We start from the raw sequence: 16,872 nt of genomic DNA on the forward strand, positions 1-16,872 counted from the left end.
ATTCTCTGGCAGAATCTCTCATGCAATTCCAATTTTCTCACCACGTTCAAATCAATAACTTACCTGTCATTGGATAGAGTGCATATCCCTTTTTAAGAGGTCAATTACTACATTTTTGTGCGGAAAATCCCAGCCACAGATGCATGGATAGGATAGGGCGCAGCTAACAGGAAGGTGCTTCATAGCCTTTCGCTTTGTGCAATCACTTCTTCCTCCACCTGAGACTCCACAGGAATGGAATGAGCACTCAACGCACCTGAAAACGTACAGTTTGAAACTATAAAGACAGACAATATTTGCTTACTGTTCAGTTGTCTGAACAGACAAACGCTCATCACACTAAAAGTCGCTCCAGTATCCAGCAGGATGTTTACAGGTTCGTCATTTATTACAACTTCGACCATTGCCTATACCATTTCAGTAGGTTTCTTTCCACGTCCAAGCGGATTCTCTAGTAATTTTTCTCAAATGTCCATCCCATTGTTGTATCTTAGCACTCTTACTTCCAATGACGTTTCATCTTCCTCTTTACAACCAGGCGCTTCCGGAAGTCGTAAAGAGGGTGACTTTAGTTTGCTGATTCACTTGACCTGTCATTATTCACTTCCTCTGCAACTACCACTCGTACTTCATGGTCCTGAGCCGACCAATCACGTTCATGATTACACGGTCTATTTTCAGTTTTGCTTATCATTTGAGGCGCGATGTATTGCCCTAACGCCGGTCGGAGTGGCCAAGCGGTTGTAGGCACTTCAGTCTGGAACTGCGCGACCGCTCCGGTCGCAGGTTCGAATCCTGCCGCAGACATGGATGTGTGTGATGTCCTTAGGTTAGTTAGCTTTAAGTAGTTCTAAGTTCTAGGGGACTGATGACCTCAGATGTTAAGTCCCATAGTGCTCAGAGCCATTTCAATCATATTGCCCCAATGTCTTTATTACATTTTCTGACGCTATCCATGGAACGGCCGATTGGTTACCCCACTGGACGTGTCTCATGTTATTATTCTCTGGTTGCATTTATAATCGTTACATTTTCGCTTCTCGTGTATAGTTGAAGCAATCGCTATTACTGTCGCTCGGTCTCTGTCCATAATGCCTGGTACTATTATTGTGCATAGCACTGTTATTGTTATTGCCATTACCCGACTGATGGTCATGTGAACTCGACCTTCTATTTCCCAAATGATCGCCATTACACTGATTATTGTCGTGGTGATTTCGATTATTCGCATTACCGTTATACTGCGATTTTCCGTTCAGATGGATTTCATTGCAACAATTACCATGGTATATAATGTACAGATTCGCGTTTTACGCATTATATATCTGATTTCCGAACTGCCTAGCGTCCTCTTGGAATGCGTCTAGCGAGTCTGTTACGACAGGCACTGATTTAAGTCATCGTCGGGTACAATAATTACTTTCACTCGCAGGCATTAGCAGATCCCCTTTCAGAATTCTTAAAATCTCCCTATGTTTCATCCCAGTATCGTGTCTTATTTATGTACCTTTCTAAATGCTTCCTAAATGAGCCGTTTTTCGGGATGTAAGAATTCTGGACTGTAAATCTCGTTCTTGAATCTTTTTTGTTTACTCTTCGACCAGTATTTCTCAATAAATGGTTTTTTCAAACCCATAGCATGACGTACAAGCTGTAAGTGGGCTGCTTCTGTGTTGGCAGCGCTGTGTAGCACTTTGCATTGGATCTCTGACTGCAGTTTCTTTGTAAGAGACTCTGTGTTTGGTTGGACTTGTTGTTGGAAGTCAATCACCAGTAGTGTTGGGCAGTTGGAAGTTAGTCGCGAGCAGTGACGGAAGTACTGTTGGGCAGTTGGAGGTGAACGGGTAGCAGTGGTAGATGTTAGATGCGAGAAGTTCGCATTGATGGAGGGTAGAGTTCTGAAGTGTTAGCGTAGGCTAACGATCTGGAAGTATCCGACTTGGAGATTTAAAATTATTCATGATTATATATCATTGTACTGGATGTCAGATTATTAAGGTAAAAAATACATTCTTTGGTTTACAACAAAATCTTTCCTTTGCTAACCACTTGCTTATTAGTAGTTAGTGGCTTTAGTAGTTAGAATCTTTTATTTAGCTGGCAATATTGACGCTCGCTGTATTACAGTAGTTCGCGTAATGAAGATTTTTGCGAGGCAAGTGCTTAATGGAATGTATAGGTTATTATTATGATTTCTTATTAGTGAGGGCCATTCTTTTGAATTAATCATTAGAAATCAGGTTGTAATTTTTTTTATTTTTTTATTTTTATTTTTATTTTTTTATTTTTTTTTTTTTTTTTTTTTAGTAGGCATATTGCGTTGCGCTAGAATATTGTGGGTCAGTATTGACATGCTAATAGAAAGTAAAGGGAAAATAGGCTCAGTACATTCAGTTTTACTCAGCTCTTTCAGAATCAAATAACGTAGAAGTTTCATCTTCTCAGCCATTCAGCAATTTAAGTACAGACACACACATTTAAATAAAGAAGTTTCGAAGTCTCAGCCACCTCAGATGCCCATAGTGGGACTTCACCAATGATTTTCAACACTATAAACAAAATTTTGTCCTGTTAATTCCAGGATTTAGGAAACACGTTTCGAAAACTTTTCAACAACACTATAGGGCGACCAGAATTTTTCTCTGTTGAAAACGTATGGAATTGCCTAGCTTTAGATAGACTATTTTCGACCTTTTCCAATGCAGTTGCACTTCGACGGTCAAAATGTCGATTCCTGTAATCTGAATCTTCCCTACTGCTAATCAATTTCTCACGGCAGCCGTTCCACCTCATTTTCTTTATCTCTGGATTGATGGGTGAACGCTGATAGGGCAATCTATCCAGCGATTTTAGCTCGGTTGACTCACCTCCCATCAGCGATAATCGATGGTTGACTTGACTCTGCCAGGCGGGAATTTCTAAGATTGCCTTTTCTTTAATATTCTGAAGCTCAGCTTTAAATTGTTCTTTGATTTCAGTGTTTCTGAGAATCGATTATTCCTGCTTGACCGATTTACTAACTGACTCTACGGTGCTCTGTACTGGAGATCGTACCTCCTTTAATTGATTCTCTATCCACTCGGATATTTCTTCCTCAGTCTTTTCCGTCTGACCCATTAAATAATCGTTAATATACCCTTGGCTTCTTAACTGTATGTCCTTCACTTTGGTCGTTAGACCATCTATTCTATTCGACACGATAGACTGCTCTTTACATATCTCTTTCACATCCTTCTACAAAGTATTTACCGATCCCTGTAAGGTATCATGTTTACGTTTCGCTGACTTTAACTCCAGTCTCAGTTTCTCGAGTTACTTAGCCAACCTATCGTCTCTTTCCTTATTTTCAGCCTCTAAAGATTTAATAGCCTTTTTGATTTCGTCTTTAAATTCTCGATCCTTTCAATCCCTTTCCTGATTATTCTGTAATATTTCCTCTTTAAATTTAATTAAAAACTAATACAGAACATCCTCCGTCACTTCATTTGCAGGTTTACTAATTCCGCTAGGTCGTACAGTGGAATCGCTGCTGGATATCGACATTCGTTTTCAAGATTTCGTGATGTGGCCGGCCAGAGAGGCTCTCCACACAATCAGAGCGTACGATGACAAGTGTGAGAAGGTAGAGCGTAATGTATTCTCAGCCACCGTAGTCACAGACAATGTAGTTGACTCATAGGTAATCAAAAATGTAGATCAAGTCAAAATTACAGATTACTCTTAAAGTCAATGATTTCTGGTGAGAGGCACCCACATGCCGTGCTTATACTGTGGCATTAAGCAGTCAGGCCTGCAAGATGAGTGGTCTGCCAAGCGAGTGGATTCATTCTTGTTTATCGAGTAACATGAACTCTAGTACTCACACTTAAGTTACAAGTTATCCTCCTATTTGATTAATACGCAACGGAAACACGCATCTGACTATCAGTAATTTACAGAACTCTGACTGTACACTACTCACTGGCAATACCACATTTTCTTTCTTTTTTTATTTAACGGCTTTTGTCAACACGTGGCCACCGCACTGAATATGAATGGCACACACATTATAAATTCGGGACATTATGACAACATACATTTCGAAGGAAAAGTCCACCAATCTTTTTCTTTTCACTACCTTATTTATTCCGATAAATTCTCTAACCTAAACACACAAATTCTATAACCTACAACAATAACACATGAGAAATTCCGCCCAGTGGGCATGGCTTTACATTGGTGAATCTCTATATTATGGTCTCGTAATTATTTAACGCTACAGTGCACTTTCTGGATAGGATGGTGGATCTTTTATTATTTCTCACACTTCGACTCTCACAATCATCATCACGAAACTATCCTCCAGACCGAGCAGTACAGAAGGAACAAGCATAACCCACTAATCTTTTGAAACTACCTTGCTACTCTCCCATGCAAACCATACATGCCCAAATTATATGACATACACCACACTACGACATGGAATACAATACAATAAATAGTCACAACGCTATCACTTTCAGCTTTCCCACTTCAATTAGTATTTATCCCAGTTTCACACAACACTGCCCCACTTTGTAATTCTACTTTCCTACTATGAACTCTGGAGATATATGCACGTCTTCCTGTGCAATGCAAGCCAAGTGGCGTTGCCGGATAGACGGCCGACTCACCTTGCTTCTCTCTCAGAGTTTGAATCTAGCGTCACACGGAATCATATCACGCAAAGTAATGTTAAGAACATATTCATCACACACGCGAGTCCTCAACTGATACCATGGACGAGTACTTCTCTTTATCCTTTGTCTCATACACAGATTGAGACTCACACAGTACTCACCACGTGGAAGTACTCGTCTCTAATTTCAAGTCCTGCACACGCCATTTCTTAAATATTTCAACTTATGGTACACACGCTATTTCTTAAATATTTCAACTTGTTGTACACACGCTAGTAATTCAGCTTAACTTAAGCACACGGAAGTATTTCAACTTATTGCTACACATGGTTTCGTTGTGACCGTTGGTCACTTCCGAAGATTACTACAATCCCATTAATATTACCTGCCTGACATTTAATTCTCCCCACAAAAGTTCCTGAAATAGAGACATTATTATTTCAAACTACTCTTAAATATTCCACATGCATACCATGTCTCCACTCTTTTGTCATTACGGAGCACAACTAAAACAGGTCTTAACAGCACAAGATCCAGCGGCAGAGTGCTGAAACATGGCCGTTCTCCAGGTCATCTCGCACCTCTGTCGAGGTGGGGGAAGACCATGCTACCGTATTGGTCAGCCACATTTCAGGCGCTCAAAGCTCTGGTAAGTTTCATCTCTTTGGTCCCACCAAAGGTGGCCAAAGGATCCTCTCAAAGATGATCATATATTCACATTCACTATCTGCGGTTAGCAGATGACCATACATTCATGCATTTCACAGATCTCACCAAACTGGATGTAGGGATTTATTTTTGAGGGAGTGCACCTGTGATCAATTAAATAAATAAATTGTCATTCTTTCCGACACTGGTATCCGGCTTCGCTGTATTAATTGAAATTGAGTTAGTTTTACAAAAAAATGTGTTGTTCTGACAAAAATAATGAAGTATGTTGTACCTATTTTCAATGTCGGGCGGTACTGTACCCTTTCACTGGAAGTCTTTATGTACGCACTGCAGATTATTTTACTGAATTTAAGTTTTTTAAAATGAAAGTATTTTATTTCAAACTCATAAATTTTTTATCTACTTCAGAAAAAAATAAAACAGTGTGCATAACAATCTATCTCGATTTCCTTTTTACATCATCAAAATAAACATAGGCCTGTATTACACACAAATGCGAAATAAATAAAACTGCAGCAATAAAAGACCATGGGTTGCAAAATATTTTTTTCCGAAATCTTGTTATATCGATCCCTCGATATATCGAATGAATTTTGCCTACCATAAAGATTCGATATATCAAGGTTTGATTGTACCACATTATCCCCATTCTGGTAAAAACATTGTTCCCTTCATCGAAATCAACAATGCCGACTTTGAATATAGCTTACTTTAGTGTCTTATTTTCTACAAAAGTACATTTTTACAAATATTCTAAGTTGTTCCTTTTCAGGTTAAATATTGCGAAGAGTGAAAAACTTGCTATATGTTTCCCATGGAATGTTGCCACTTTTTAACAAATAAATAAAGGGTATGCCCCACTGATTGCACAGCAGGAAAAATGACATACACCACGTTTCATAATCGTACTTTAATTAACAAAGTAATGATGCATACATATAAAATCAAATTTGTTTTCGAACATATTCGAAAATTTCTTCCGAGATACTTCGAACACAATTGCCGTCCACAACAAAGTATGTACGAGATTTCTCAGTGACAGGCCTGTACACTCCTCACCGTCAGATGACATATTGGGTAGTTGTGATCAATTTTCAATTTACAAAGGATTAACTGCATCACATGTTCAGGGCTTCTTCGTAGATACCTCCACCACCCTGAAAAAGATAGCAAAAATATTAGTCCTTGTAAGGCAACTTAAAGAAAAAGAGCTGCATTTATCAAGGAACTGTCTACGATAATGTAGATGACTATCGTAGATAAAGATGTCTCGATAAGAACTTAATTGAAAGAGCTGTCTGTTAACAAGCATATTTTTGCATTGAGATTTGCGGAACATTTGTTATTCATCTTACAGAGTAGATGTCGGAGCATGAGGTCAGTCTCTTTTCGTATTCTCTTACAGTGTTGTTTACTAGAACGAAACTTGCACTCTCATGCGTTATAATGTTACAACTTTTGAACTTTACTATCGAAATAACTATAGGTTTCATTTTTATGTATCACTCATGTTCGCTCTTGGCAGCTTCGCAGTTGATTCAGATTGAAGAACGAGGACGTTTCTTTGGTGTCAACAAGAGCGCAGACAATAGTAGTCATTCATTTAAAGTAAATACGGCTCATAGGCAACTTGAGGAGATGAAGGTCTCGTGGCATTTGTGCTGGTCAGTAAATTAGAGGTTTTAACAAACAATTTATTTTTCATTCTTTTCGTTCTCAGTTAGATATATAATTTATTTTGAAACATTTCACATATGCATTAATATGTTACGAAAGTAACACTGGTACCATCTCTTAGCAGCATGTGAAACTACTTCAATTTTTGTAACGTCAGAGCAAAATTATAGTTTTATTTATTTGGTTATTACTTTTATTACTTTTTATTTTACATTTTCAGTCCTTTACCAAAGAAAAAGATATACAAATGATAAAACGTGTAATATGGAAGATAATTCCTTTATACAAATTGAACCTGTGAGAGAGAATGAGAAAACGAGAGAGGAGAGCTACACTACGTAGATCAGAGATATTGTTTGTTGTTGAACAGGGAGGCGTACAGTCTGCATCGAGTATCCGTGGCCAGCGATGTGTGCAAATGGCGGTAGGTTGTAATACTGTGTGCACCATAGAACAAATGTGGTTCATTGTGGGTGAAGTGGTGATGTATTAAAAAAAGGAAAAAAAATAGTATAATACCATATACTATTAGCCATAACATTACACAAAAGGCACTGTGAGAGAGTGCCAATACGCTACTTTTACGTCAGCTGCTACCAAATCCATAAGTCCAACACCACAGGTGAGTTATACAGCTTTATGAAGTGCGCTCCCGACCTGTCTTAAAGTTTCAAAAGTAAACTGTTCTCAGTGGTGTCAGAATGTTAATGACTAACGCAGCATAAAAAATTACATGTCTTGTCAAATACTTAACCTGATCGAAAGAACTCGTCCTGATACATTGATGTGAAATTGTTGCATTGTACAGTGATATTTAAATTCATTAATGCTAGGTGGACCACAAAATTCATTTTAAAAGATTATGTTTTCGCTTCACAAAATAGTTTGATAACATCACGTAGTGAAAAATAACACAGTCTTTTCTCAGTATCGTATCAGCTACTCGCAATTTTGATAGACATTTTGTTTTCAGCTAGTGCAATATATGTTTGTGCTCGGTTAAATGTAACGTAGTGTAGATGAATGTGTGTGTCAGTGCGTGTGAGTGAACGCTTTTCTCTGGGTGTACTAAGTTATTCATTATGTTAACGCACAGCAGAAAATTCTCCTTGCAAATCATTAGTCATACCTCCGCCAACCTTCAACATATTATAAGATTTCATCGAATTATTTCATTTCTAAAAATGTACACGTGAAGGTATGGTACTCGTACAACGCGTGTCTGAAAATTTTTATTGTATCGCGATATTGGATGCCCAATCAGCTTATGGTCAAAATTCCTCAATAGTTTCAGAATAAAATGGAGTGGAATAATTTATAAATTCCTTAATAGAATGGGTGTTCGCACGGTAAAACCCGGCAGCCTCTTTGCACGTCCCAATGCAATAAAATACTCAGAGGCTATTAGTAAGCTCTTTTAAGCTCTCTTCCAGTACATCATGCTTAGGGGATTGATTGGCGCCCACTAGCCAAAGCTATGCCACAGAGTCCACCGTGAAATTACTTTTGTTTCACATTCGACGTGTCAGACTTCGTGGACGACAATTCGTCATCGTTACTTGTGAGTTACGGCACCACACGCATTCCGATTGCTTCCGTATACCATTCCAGAAACTGATAACTAGACAAAGTATTTGAAATTCATATGTGTACCTCTCTTGTATAGTGACCTGTTCGTATAGCTTAACACGCAGCGCGCTAACTTGCCAGATGATCGTTGGTCTTGTGCACCAATTAGCCTGCGTATGACTGTTTTCCAAGATCGTTTAGGCAAATTTTGGGGTGGTTCGCAATCTCCGTTTCTGAAACTTCGACGCAGTAACAGTCAAATAGTATAACACACAGACGGAAGTTACATATTTCATAGACTGATGACGCATACGACTTGCCTAGGCAATGACGACAGAAGACCATCCGGCCATTTGACAAAATATGAAAACAGCTCAGCAGCGCCGAATATCCTATGGTTTGTATTGTTAATGGTGAGCGTTGGACCTGGGGTTCCCAGATGCAGGAATCTAAATAATGTTATGAGCATTTGGTGATGAATTCAGTATCCTACGATATAAGTATGTAGTAGTGTGACGTATGGAAATTTGGATCGGTCCGGGATGTGTGCACGGACAGCCGAAGTTGGAAAGGCGACCGCTCGCAAAAGCGGGAAATCCGCGTTAGAGTGTACCGACCCGGAACAAATTTGTATATGTTTTTATAGGGTAGTAGATCTGAACCTAATACTGTATACGTCAAGGTATTCGCATCCAGCGAATTAATTTCGAGTTATTTCGCGCAGTCGTGAATCGTCGGTAGTGTCTGTTCTTTCAGACATGGATGTAAGAAGAAAGACACAATTGTAAGGCTCACTTACATTTGCTCATTTTTGTCCTAAGGTTTCTACTGCATATATTGTGGCACTCCTCACACATCATAAGAGGTTAGAGACCTCGAAACAATTTTTTCCATCAATGGCTGTACCAAAATGGGCAACTATTTCTTGTATAATAAGTGCAATCACGTCTTGTACAATGATACTGAAGTAGCTTAGTCTGATTTTTGTAATGGACCCATGCATCTTTTTGAAGATATTCAAAAGCTTTTCAGACGATATTTGCGGAAGAAAACATACTCACTGTTGATATATGCAAAGAAAATTTGACAATAGCGGGTAAATGTGCTGAATATCACTGTCAAAGTTAAGAAAACTATTTGCTTTGTGTGAAACGAACATTGATATGCGATGTTAACGACGAATAGGAAAAAATACCATGTCAACGGCCTTGTTATTCCATATGTATGGGGTTCCATTTGATATGCATTATTATGACCTCTACACAGATAAAAAGATTAGTGTGAATCGTGTTTCCATATGTTGAATATTATTAACAACCTTACACTTAATGATGTCACACGGAAGTATATATGCCGTAAATAATGACTCAAATTCTCAAACTAATGCAAAAATTTTACGCAGGTCTCAGGCAGTCAATCGGTAGATGTTAGAAAATTCGTCAAAAACCTTGTAATTACACAACATTTTCGCACAACACCAATTATGGCAAATAGTATTTATAACGTCAAACATTAGATAAATTTTGCTATCTATTTTACCATAGCGTATTTTGTTAGCTAATCTGTACAAAGATTCTGTATTTTATTACATTTTTTTTAATTTTGCATTCGGACACGAAACCGATTCAGCGACCTCATACACATATATAGGCAAAAATATTCATGTTTGTGAAATTATGGTATTTGCAGCAGACGATTCATAAAAATTAATATAGCACAAAAGTACATTCATTAAAAATAAGACTCCACTGTAACATGTGCTGTGTTTATTTCTTTTAAAAACATGTAACAAAAGACTTGACATTTGTGAGTAGGTCATGTCAAATTCACAACTTCCAGTAATGGTCCTTTGTACAAGAATGTGAATAGTTATGAGGAAGGAATACCTTGCCATGTCCTAAGGAAGGATGTAACATGTCATTCACAGACACATGTTCCTATCGCTTTAACGTTGCGATGAATATATCGCAATAATCGGCTGGAAACCTGATTATAAAGTTGTGATTGAAATGAGAGTAGCATTTGAGAACGTAGTTAATTTGTGCAGAGAAAATATTACATATATCCTTGGAGTGAGCTAAAAGTCTCGACATTAAATTCACTGTATGAAATGGGATAATTCAATGTTCACGTGGAATCAGAATAGTGACTGCTCTGTATCCTAGGTCTACTTATTAAATACGCAAGGAACTCAATTTTTTTAGACAATCGAAGGACTCTGTCCCTTAATTATCTGTTCTTCCTAGTCTTAAAGGTTATCTGAGATCCCTCTTCATCTATCATGTTATACAACTTATATTTATGATGGGCAATATGCACTATTACGCACTTGTATTAGTTTGTAAAACTACCTCAGACTAGATTAGAAGAAATACTAAAACATTTATTAGCACCATATGTCGTTGATGTCGTCGGCAAAACGCCATTAGCGTGGTATAGCTAACGTGATTTGTGTGCTATGCGAAACTTGCTGCCCCTGCTCCCAGTATCTCTCAGTAAAGTTGCTAAGGAAGAAGTGCGTGAACAGTCTACCAAGACGCTCTCAATTTAGTCACGTATCTACTCTAGTATACTGTAATGCGCGTTGTTTGTCCTTTTACAGTATCAGTTGCATCTACGCGTCCTAGATGTGTAGTGCTTTTATACAGCTTGTGTGCGTTTTGCGTACTCACTATGTAGAGTTGTGAAACTTATATTTCGTATCTTGAAAATACATCGTCGATAGTCAGATCTTTGTGAATTGTATGAAACAGTTTATTCACTCATTTTGATTCACAAAACAGAGCAGACCAACAGAGACCGGAGGGTAATACGCAACAAAGTGAACTGCAGACCGGTACTTAGGTTAGCCGGAAGCAAATTGGTGACGTGACTAGGCACAGTCACGTAGCAGGTTAAAGGCAATACTCATAACTACCCCGAGGTACAAGCATGGCAACTGACTGCGGAAAATGCCTTCGCGAGTAGCTGCAACGGCTTGTTGACATCAGTAAATTCAAATAAGGTGCAAAGAAGAAAGGAGTGGGTGACCGGCGTATGCTTCATCGCGAACGTCTTTAGTCAGCGTATTCATGCATGCGCACTACGATAGTCGTCTGTCAGCCTCCAAGATTTGCAGCGAGCTGTCTGCCAACGCGATGCATCTCTGGAGTAGGAGCTACCGCAAGGCATACCTTGCAGGTGGCGATGGGGGGAGGGGGGGGGGACGAGCTGTGACGGGCTTCGGCCAATCAGAATGTTGGGCGATACATTTTAGTTTGGAAGCTTCATGGCCACAGCACAAAGGAACACTCTTATTCCGATCCTGCCAACATGACATCAGGACGTTCCGATTTGCTTCGTAGTTGGTACAGAAATAATGAGAAGTAACAGAAATGGGAATAGAGGGAACCTTAACGTCAAAATCGTAGTGCAGGTTAAAAAATTCTGCTACCTGCGAAGCAAATTAACCATGGCGGGCGGAGAATGGAGGACATAAAAAGCCGACTTGCACAGGCAAAAGGCGTTCCTGGCCAAGATAAACCTATTAGTAGCCAGCAAAGGCTTCAGTTATGAGAAAGAAATTTCTGGAAATGTACAGTTGGATCACAGCACTGTATGGTAGTGAAACATGCACTGGGGAAAAACCGGAACGGAAGAAAATCGAAGCACTTGAGATGTAATGCTACAGGAGAATGTTGAAAATTAAATGGCCTGATAAGGTAAGCTATGAGGAGTCTTACTGCAGGATCGGCGAAGAAAGGAACCTATGGAAAACTCTGAGAATAAGAACAGACAGGATGACAACACATGTGTTAAGACATCAGGGAACAATCTCCATGGCACTCATGACTCATGACGTGAGAAGACATAGATGCCCGTGATATTGAAATGGACATATCAACCGACTTTGGTCTTGATTATGGTGAGACTATTGCTAGCTCTTTCGTTATTGTAAATTACATGGTCTTACAGGTCATGGAGAACTAGGTTTCTTTTCAGAACACATTTTGTAGTCGTTTATGGCATGGGGAATGTTAGGTCTTCGTTCGCGCTCTCAGCTTCTTTAGAATATGTGAGAATCAGTATCCACTTCTAATTTAATCATCCAAAGTGAAAAGGGGCATATTTTAATGCTCTTACACCCGTTTCAGGAAGTAATAAGAATATATTTTAGTCTTCGTTTGTCCGTCGTTTCATTTGGGGGTGTAAAAGCATATGATGGTTTGTAGTATTGTGTTTATCCACTAAGTATGTTATCTTTTATATTAACTTTGATAATTATATTACATTCGAGTACGGTAGGGTTATTAAGAACTTATTATCCGACTCCCTGGTGTATGTTTAATGAATCTTCTCATGTGTTTCATACCTCCAGATATGTTCCTTCCCAGTTGTAATTAAAGGTGGGGTGAAAGAGCACACATTAAGCAATGATCATAAGTATTTCACTCTGAAAGATAAGTCCACGTCGCTGTCGAACTTCGAGACACGTGCCGACACTGAAGTTCAAGATTATTTGGGTTTTTATCCATCGTAGAACAGAGATGGCAGCAACATTTGCTTTGCATGAGCTGAATCTGTTAAGATACAAATGATACACATTCAGAGTCAGTAGATGCATAGGGTCTCATATTGTACATTCCAATATCAGTTTTGTCTTACCAGAGGTTGAAAATACCGCTACAGTTGTAAGGTTCTTTTATTATCACACGGTAGGTTTCGGACTCTTATACGCCCATCTTCAGGTATCGTAACTTAGTGCTGTGAACCCCCGATCGCCGTGGTGGACATGTGCAAGGCGTGGTGTGCTACCTACGAGCGCAGAGCATGACTCCATGCGGTATTTTCAGCCTCTGGCATAAGTTCAGTTGCCGATGTTCCTCCGACAGGATTGTTTGTAGTTTTGTCTTAGTTAAATCCAGTTAACTTTCCCGTCTTCCGTTGAGCTTTGCGAAAGCACTTGCCGCTCTAAAGCTTTAGCCATCGCAGTCAGACTGTGATTATTTACATGTGGGTCAGGCTTGATATAAAGAGGTGACATTTCGACCATAAAATCAAGGCCTACAGTTTCACGTAAACCCGCAGCTTGAACTTAATTTAAGGAGGGCAGGCGTTCAAGTATTAACGGAAAAGACAGCGTGTGAAAAATAAAATTGGCTCAGAGAACAGAGTTCCAAGGTGCAAAAACACAGCAGATGAAAGGAAATACAGTGCTAACCTGAGTGTAGCAGATGCTGAAAGTGACCACCATTCATGTCTTCGCGCTTTTGGGCCCTTGTCAGCAAGTGGCTGAGGGTGGATCCAAGCTGGACTGTAGGAGTTACTCCAGTCCCATCCGAAATGTTCTGCTGTAATTCTTAAAGACTATGAGTGTTGTTGCGATTCACCTTAGACTTGAGGGCTCCCCACACAAAATATTCGCACACTGATAAATCAGGTCACCTGGGTGGCTAGCTATGGCCGTGACCAGACGGACGACTGCAAACAACTCTGTCAGGCGTGAAGACAGTGTAAATGTGCTCCAAGGTTTGGTCCGTTGCATGGGCAGTTGCTCTATCCTGTTGGAAGTAACTGTAAGTCTTTTCCTCCTACGTTAATGCTGCCACAAATGGTCTGGGCCACTTTTATTTGCCCCATCCTGGATGACGAAACGAGCTAGCAGAATGCTGAAGCTGAGTTAAGTCGATGGTGTTCAAATTACAGCAGAAGGGACGCAAGCTGACTGTAGTGAAGTTCAAATATTTTCGCGAAAGGAGAAGAGGAAGCAAAGTGCACGCAATAAATACTTCGTTGCCAATATCGATAAATGTGTTATTAGGCTGTAGCTTCTGCGATATTACGAAGAAGCTAAAAAGTTATTAGCAGTCAGAAAAAAGATTTTTAAATACTTCTAATAATTGAAAGCTGACTACAGACACTATGGTCACACAAATAAAGAATTTACAGCTCTTATCACGCGAAACTAGGCTTGCAAAAAACTGAGGAAAATTGTTGTCTGTATGACCGGTTTCTTAAAGGTGCCAGAACATAATGACTAAAATAGACATATTAAATTACATTTTTACTAAAAGTGAAGTAGTGGAATTAATGAGGCTATTGGGTTATTCAGATGAAACGTGGTCAGGGCAGTTTACCCAAGCCACATACAATTTGGCGGCTCCCCACCCCACACGCTCTTCCTGAGAAATTAGTTGCCTTCCCTTGTGATTTCGGTAAAACCTCAGTCTAAACCATTGACTCTTGCCCGCGTCTGGTACCCCTGTTACCTTGTCGCCCAATATGTCGCTTGGGTCATAAACTGGCCCTGTGATTTGTGCACATCACATTGTGAGCAAGATAACCTCACCGACAACTCTACATTGCATGCTTATGGTGTCTGGCTTGAAACCTAGTGTTACGGCTCTGTCCGAGTGGGCGCTATTGAGTCAGGGGCTACAGTTGATGTGCATGGCAACTGTGTTCACTGAGAAGTGACGCAACTCACTTGGTGATACTGGACACGCAGCGCCCCTTGCGTTCGACGTAGCCGAGCGGGCAGTTGGCGCTGCTGGGGATGTCTCCGCCGGCCGACACTAGCGCCACGGCCACTGTGGCGACGAGCAGAGCAAACAGCAGCAGGGCGATCGTGGTGCGAGCCATGGCGTCCCAGATAAAACTGGAGTCAATTCAGAATCACGTCTGCTCGTCAAGTGTTATCCGAATGCGGTTCAACAGGTCGCGGACATGTGTGGGTCGCGGCTCATAGATAAGTACTAGAGCGGTCAGTCGTAGACGTAAGATTCTCGGAAAGAAAGATTGACTGTTTACTTCACGTGCAGTGGCGAAGCGTCCATTAAGGCTCTAAGGCTGACCCTTCCCAAAAAATACCAGAATAATGCATCCAAACTGAATCTAATCCTATCTGATCACGTATCCTCGTAAGTGCTTTCAAATATTTTCCGTTTTAACTTCGTGTTTGTACCCGTCAGAATAACGCATCACTCCTCTAGCTTTGCAGTCAAGGAGCAGCTCGCGCAGTAAGCCCTATTCCTTAACGTGGCGGACTGGTCTTTCTACAGAGTGGATATGGTTTTTAAAAGCTGCCATGTGATTTGTTTCTTGTTATCGCCAGCAAGTGGATGCACGCCTAAGAGGAATGTCACGTCATTCAGCAGTTCCCTAACAGATTGCCCTACTTCTCTTCGTCTGGCACCCTACCAGTAAGCCGGGCAGAATGAGAAATGAGTGCCGGCCGGTGTGGCCGAGCGGTTCTAGGCGCTTCAGTCTAGAACCGTGCGGCTGCTACGGTCGCTGGTTCGAATCCTGCCTCGGGCATGGATGTGTGTGATGTCCTTAGGTTAGTTAGGATTAAGTAGTTCTAAGTTCTAGGGGGCTGATGACCTCAGATGTTAAATCCCATAGTGCTCAGAGTCATTTGAACCATTTGAGAAACGATTAACTCTTAATTTAATTTTTTATTTAAGACACAAAGAACAAGAAGACATTCATACTTCATAGAAAATAAATGTACTGCATCATTGGGTGCTGCTGCAAGATGCTAGGAAATAGCGTATTTTCGTTGCTGTTCAGATTAACATTTAGAAACCCTACCTTTTTCAAACGTTGGTAGTTGCCTAATGTGTCTACAGATTTCCATATCAACAGTACTAAACGTGCTTATGATGAAACATGGAATATGAACTTTGTAGGTAAAATCTAGTAAGTAGTGGTAATGATTAACTGATTAGTGAAGTATATTTCGTGTGCCCTGTCACGTGTGAGGCGTCAGCGTCAATTTGTCTTGCCATTGTGTTGTCGGAGGGAAAACTGTAAATTGTCTAATATCTAAATCATTATCTCTTAACCCACGGTATTGCTGACTACCTTAGACTGCTATGGACGCGTTTATTTCACCACAAGATCTAAATTAAAAAAGAATTTTTTTGATTGAAACCCCTGCACTGTTCTTTCTTTGACAGATAAATTTCTGGTGAAAGAACGAAAGCCGACGCCAAGACTGTCTATTAAAAATCGTATGGAGAATATGTAAGTCGTTTCCAAACACAATGGTACAATTCAAAACAGTGGATAAGTTGGAGCGTTGTGAGGAGCAAACGTTTTTGTTTTTACTATGTACTATTTGGAATGGGTAATCGCGGTTTTGAATGACGTAAGTGGGGAGTAGTCGAAGAGAGTCTTCAAAATATCCTTTCGAATGCTAAAAAACAAGAATGTTTCATTTCAGATATCACAGCAACTGTTAATTACAATCAGCTATGTACAGTAATAATTAGCTATGCTCTGTCAGAAGCAATTCGCTGGAAGCTTTGAAACG

At 39.9% G+C, this 16,872-nt stretch overlaps 1 long non-coding RNA gene across 1 annotated transcript; it reads right to left on the reverse strand.

Annotated features, from left to right (window-relative positions):
- Positions 1–6,225: 6,225 nt before the first annotated feature.
- Positions 6,226–15,574, reverse strand: LOC124789381. Its single transcript, XR_007016117.1, has 2 exons — positions 15,043–15,574; positions 6,226–6,487 (listed from the first exon to the last, which is right to left on the reverse strand). It is a non-coding gene; the product is annotated as an uncharacterized LOC124789381 (long non-coding RNA).
- Positions 15,575–16,872: the final 1,298 nt, after the last annotated feature.

This window comes from Schistocerca piceifrons, chromosome 3 (genome assembly GCF_021461385.2).
Source record: "Schistocerca piceifrons isolate TAMUIC-IGC-003096 chromosome 3, iqSchPice1.1, whole genome shotgun sequence".
NCBI lineage: Eukaryota > Metazoa > Arthropoda > Insecta > Orthoptera > Acrididae > Schistocerca > Schistocerca piceifrons.